Raw genomic sequence first — 5,572 nt, 5'->3', positions numbered from 1 at the left:
TACTAAAAATACTGTCCTTCAACTTCTATTACTCAGAGCTTTAAAAAAATCAGTCTATTACTAAGTCCAGTCTTCATTAATTTATAAACTTTTGTCAAATAACCTATTGTACTTTCATAATTATAAATCAAAAATTAGGCTGGGCATAGTGGCTTATACCTGTAATCCCAGCACTTTGGGAAGCCGAGGCAGGAGGATTGCTTGAAGCCAGGAATTAGAGACCTGTCTGGGCAACGTAGTGAAACTCTGTCCATACAAAACCCACAAAACTTAGCCAGTCATGGTGGCTTGAGCTTATGGTCCTGGCTACTTGGAGCTTGAGGTGAGAGGATTACTCGAGCCCAGAAGTCTGAGGCTGCAGTGAGCTATGATGGCACCAATGCACTCCCGCCTGGGTGACTAAGCAAGACCCTGCCTCTTAAAAAAAATTAATATACTAAGAAGTTAAATGTTCAATTTAAGAAGTTAGACAAAGATTATTAGAGTAAACCTAAAGAAAGAAGTAGTAACGAGAAAATGACAATTTTAAAAAAGGAAACAATAAAGTCGATGAAGAAAACCAAAAGGGGCAGGTTATTTGAAAGAGATACCAAAAGCACAAGTGACAAAATAAAAAGAGAAATATTGACCACATCAAAATTAAGAATTTTTGTGCTGCAAATGATACCATCAAGAAAGTGAGCTGGGCTGGGCGCGGTGGCTCAAGCCTGTAATCCCAGCACTTTGGGAGGCCGAGACGGGCGGATCATGAGGTCAGGAGATCGAGACCATCCTGCCTAACACAATGAAACCTCGTCTCTACTAAAAATACAAAAAACTAGCCAGGTGAGGTGGCGGGCACCTGTAGTCCCAGCTACTCGGGAGGCTGAGGCAGGAGAATGGCGTGAACCCGGGAGGCAGAGCTTGCAGTGAGCTGAGATCCGGCCACTGTACTCCAGCCCGGGCGACAGAGCCAGACTCCGTCTCAAAAAAAGAAAAAAGAAAGTGAGCTGGGCACAGTGCCTCACGCCTGTAATGCCCTGAGCACTTCGGGAGGCCAAGGCGGGCGGATCACGAGGTCAGGAGTTTGAGACCAGCCTGGCCAATATGGTGAAACCTTGTCTCTACTAAAAATACAAAAATTAGCCAGGTATGGTGGCAGGCGCCTGTAATCCTAGCTACTCAGGAGGCCGAGGCAGGAGATTTGCTTGAACCCAGGAGGCAGAAGTTGCAGTGAGCCAAGATCGCGCCATTGCACTCCAGCCTGGGCGACGGAGCCAGACTCCGACTCAAAAAACAAAAAAACAAAGTGAAAAGACGACAGCCAGGCATGGGGGCTCAGGCCTGTAATCCCAGCACTTGGGGAGGCTGAGGTGGGCGGATCATCTTAGGTCAGGAGTTTGAGACCAGCCCGCCCAACATGCTAAAACCCGATTGCTACTAAAAGTACAAAAACTGGCCGGGCGCACTGGCTCACGCCTATAATCCCAGCATTTTGGGAGGCCGAGGTGGGCGAATCACGAGGTCAGGAGTTGGAGATCAGCTTTACCAACACGGTAAAACCCTGTCTCTACTAAAAATATAAAAATTAGCCAGGTGTGGTGACGTGTGCCTGTAGTCCCAGCTATTCGGGAGTCTGAGGCAGGAGAATCGCTTGAACCTGGGAGGCGGAGGTTGTGGTGAGCCGAGATTGCACCATTCCACACCAGCCTGGACGACAGAGTGAGACTCCGTCGCAAAAATAAAAAAAGGTACCAAAAACTATCCAGGGATGCTGGCGCACGTCTGTAGTCCCAGCTACTCGGGAGGCTGAGGCAGGAGAATGGCGTGAACCCGGGAGGCGGAGTTTGTGGTGAGCCAAGATGGCACCATTGCACTCCATCCTGGCCGACAGAGCGAGCCTCTGTCTCAAAAAACAAACAACTGAAAAGACAACCCTCAGCAGGTGAAAATACCTGCAAACCATCTATCTGCTAAAGAACTTGTATCCAGAACAGAGAAACAACTCTTACAACTCAATAAAACAAGTAATTTTAAAATGGGCAAAAGTTTTGAATAGATATTTCTTCAAAGATACACAAATGGCCATTAAGCATGTGAGGTGATGCTTAACAACATTAGTTAACAAGGAAATACAAATCAAAACCAGAAAGCGACACCACTTCACACCCACCAGCTATGATTATGATTTTTAAAAAAAGGCCAATAACAAGTGTTGATAAGGATGTGGAGAAACTGTCGTGTATCGCCGTATGGATGAACAGATGCAGAATGGGAAGGTACAAGAAGTTAAACCTTGAGAAATTCTCAAATTCAGACTAAGGCTTTCTTCGGTCACTTCCTGAGGCCATGCACGCATCCTTTGGGCCCTTCACCACCTTCCCACACCCAGTTCCATGTGGCCCCTGCTTCTCCGGGTCGAGGGCCGAGGCTGCTCACCTTTTCCTGGGAGAGTCCTAAAGCCGCTGAGGCAAAGAAGGCCCAGCTCCCTCCACCCCGATGGGACCGCGCTGAGGTCCGATCCAAGCGGGCTCCAGACTCCCCTGCAGGACTGGAGCGGGTCATCCCGCAGCCTCTGCACGACGCTCACCCGGGCTGGCTCTTCTTCCCAGTCCTCACTGGCCGAGCCTGCGCCTCCCAATAAGCCAAGATTACAGGAAGCGTCACCTCAGGGTCTGCTTCTGGGGACCCCACCCTGACGCACATGGTCGTCATTGCAAGTTCTAAGGCGTTTTGACAAATCGTGCTTTAACCTCCACAGAGGGAAGTCCCGCGGAAACTCCGCGCGGCCCCTGCTCCCGGGCAGGTCAAGGCAGAGCGTGACTTCTGGGGGTCAGGCGCTTCCGACGGATTTTGAAAGGGGGGCTACAGCTTCCGGAACCCCAGGTTTAAGGCGCGGAAGAATCTAGGGCCACCAGAAACTTGTGGTCAGACAGCAGCTCCCACCCGGCGGAAAACGCGCGCTCTTAAAAAGGCGCTGACGCGATGGCGCCAGGTTTTCCCTCAGAAACGTTTCTCTTTCATCTTTCCGACCCATTTAGGGGATGCTTGAGGCAAAGGATTTCTCGCCCTCTACCCACTCGAGGCGCTGGGCCAGAACTGAGGTGGAAAGCGCTGAAAGAGGCGCGCGCCGGGGGCTCCTGCGGGGACCCCTCAAGCCACTCTCGGCGTTGCCCCGCGGACTCGTTAGCGACATCCCTGTGGGCGCCTCGCGTTCCCGCCGTACAGGAACGACCAGGTGAGGCAAGGAAACGCCCGGCTGGGGCAGCGAGGACGCGGCCCCTCCCCACGCTTTTGCCCTAACCACCCCCTCGGGCGCGCTTCGCCGACCACGCGGCAATGCGGACGCCCAGACTCGAGGGCGGGGCGAAACGGCCCCCCTTTCCGGGAGACCGAGCACTTCTGGGCGTGGCCCCGCCACACGCCGCCACCATCGCGCCCACTGCCACTTATGGGTGCTCCTCGGCTGGTCAGGGACGTGCTGGGGCAAAGCGGGGCGGGCAGCAGGGGCGAGTTCGCGCTTCTCTCGGGTCCGAAAGGAGCCCTGCGCCGGAAACCCGGGCAGAAACCTGTTGGGACCGCACCGGAAGTAGCCGTCCGCGGAGGTCTACGCATGCACTCTCGGTCCGTTCTGGGACATACGGTTGACCGCCCACTGGGTGGTTCAACGGTCCCCGACGGGAGCTGGGGTCCGGGCGAGGAAGGGGGCCAGTTGAGCTCTTAGTGTGAAGCGACTGCGGGACATCCTGGTGAAGACAGGACCTAAAGCCGGCAGAAGATGCTGTGATGTAGATGCAAATTGGGGCATCTTGATGGTCAGTGATGCCACTGGCGCTCGCGAGGTCACCCAGAGACAGTGTTGAGTGAGAAGCGGCCCTGGTGCCCCTGGGGCAGTTGAAGAGGAAAGAGGCGCCCTGGGCATGGAGACCAATGGGGTGGCCCTGGTGGGAGGTGAGGGACCCAGGGGCTGGGTGCCACAGAGTCCCTGATAGAACTAGGCCCCTGAGACCTCAGTGTTGCTCCGGACTGTTGAGTTCCTTGGAGAATGAGAACTAAGGACTGAAGGTAGAAAAAATAACTTATCTGTAGGAAAAATAGGTATCTTGGGAATGTTTCCAGGTGGCTGTGGTTGATGATACCCACAGCAGGAGCCCAGAAGCAACATGTCAGAACCTTAGTCTTGTCACCCATTTGGGGAAAAAGTTATCTCCTAGTCACAAAGATAAAGTTGCCTTTTACCATTAGCCTGGTAAAGTCCACCGTGGTGGCAATGAGAGGTGAAGCCAGCTGGACTTCCTGGGTCCAGTGGGGACTTGGAGAACTTATTCTGTCTTATAATGGGATTGTAAAATGCAGTAATCAGCACTCTGTAGCTAGCTAGAGGTTTGTAAAATGCACCAAACAGTGCTCTGTAGAGCTAGCTAGAGGTTTTTAAAATGGAGCAATCAGCACTCTGTAAAATGGACCAATCAGCAGGACATGGGTAGGGACAAATAAGGGAATAAAAGTTGACCACCCCAGCCAGCAGGGGCAACCAGCTGGGATCTTCTTCCTTGCTGTGGAAGCCTTGTTCTTTTGCTCTTCACAGTAAATGTTGCTGCTACTCATTCTGGGTCCGTGCCATCTTTCAGAGCTGTAACACCCACTGTGAAGGTCCGTGGCTCCATTTTTGAAGTCAGCAAGACCATGAACCCACTGGAAGGAACCAACTCTGGACACAGTAACAGTCGCTGCCATTCATGGAGCACCTGCCATGTGGCAGGTGGTGCTAAGTGCTCTGCGTGTGCCAGGTAAGGATTGACATCAGCATTTCACAGGTAAGAAAACTGAGGTTAAACAAATTGCCTGTGATCCCGATCCATCTGTCCCACTCCAAAACCCTCTTTTTGCTCCCCCCAGGCTCTGACATTCGATGTGGCTGGCCATCGTAGGGACAGGCAAGAGACTGTCTTTAAATGTGTTACTGAATAATTTGGGAGTCATTCTGAACTTCCATCAACTGTAAACTTATTGTCCCAAAGGGCATAGAATGAGATATTAATTTCATGAGCAGAAACCTAATCATTCATTAGAGAAACACAGAGGAAACTAACATTCAGCTTGGACTCTAAGCCTTAGAGGAAAGAAAATGGAAAGACAAAGAGCCAATAATGTGCAGATACTGTCCAGGCACTGTCCATTCCTCATGTTCTGGTTCCTGTTCCTCCAGCTTCCCTCAAGACCTGTGCACAAACAGAGGTACAATCCCAGTGGCAACACCAGGGTTGCTGACAACTTTCGGGCACATGTTAAGAATCTAGCCTCGCCGGGCGCGGTGGCTCAAGCCTGTAATCCCAGCACTTTGGGAGGCCGAGACGGGCGGATCACGAGGTCAGGAGATCGAGACCATCCTGGCTAATACGGTGAAACCCCGTCTCTACTAAAAAATACAAAAACTAGCCGGCGACGAGGCGGGCGCCTGTAGTCCCAGCTACTCGGGAGCTGAGACAGGAGAATGGCGTGAACCCGGGAGGCGGAGCTTGCAGTGAGCTGAGAGCTGGCCACTGCACTCCAGCCTGGGCGGCAGAGCCACTCCGTCTCAAAAAAAAAAAAA

The 5,572-nt window shown here is 52.2% G+C and overlaps 1 long non-coding RNA gene across 1 annotated transcript; it reads left to right on the top strand.

Annotated features, from left to right (window-relative positions):
- Window positions 1–3,229: 3,229 nt before the first annotated feature.
- LOC117079504 lies at window positions 3,230–5,277 on the top strand. The gene is made up of 3 exons (XR_004435478.1): window positions 3,230–3,842; window positions 4,611–4,769; window positions 4,879–5,277. It is a non-coding gene; the product is annotated as an uncharacterized LOC117079504 (long non-coding RNA).
- Window positions 5,278–5,572: the final 295 nt, after the last annotated feature.

Source organism: Trachypithecus francoisi, unplaced genomic scaffold, assembly GCF_009764315.1.
Source record: "Trachypithecus francoisi isolate TF-2019V2 unplaced genomic scaffold, Tfra_2.0 Lachesis_group7, whole genome shotgun sequence".
Lineage (NCBI taxonomy): Eukaryota > Metazoa > Chordata > Mammalia > Primates > Cercopithecidae > Trachypithecus > Trachypithecus francoisi.
The sequence above is the reverse complement of the archived record's forward strand: the minus strand, read 5'-3'. Positions and strand labels throughout refer to the sequence as shown.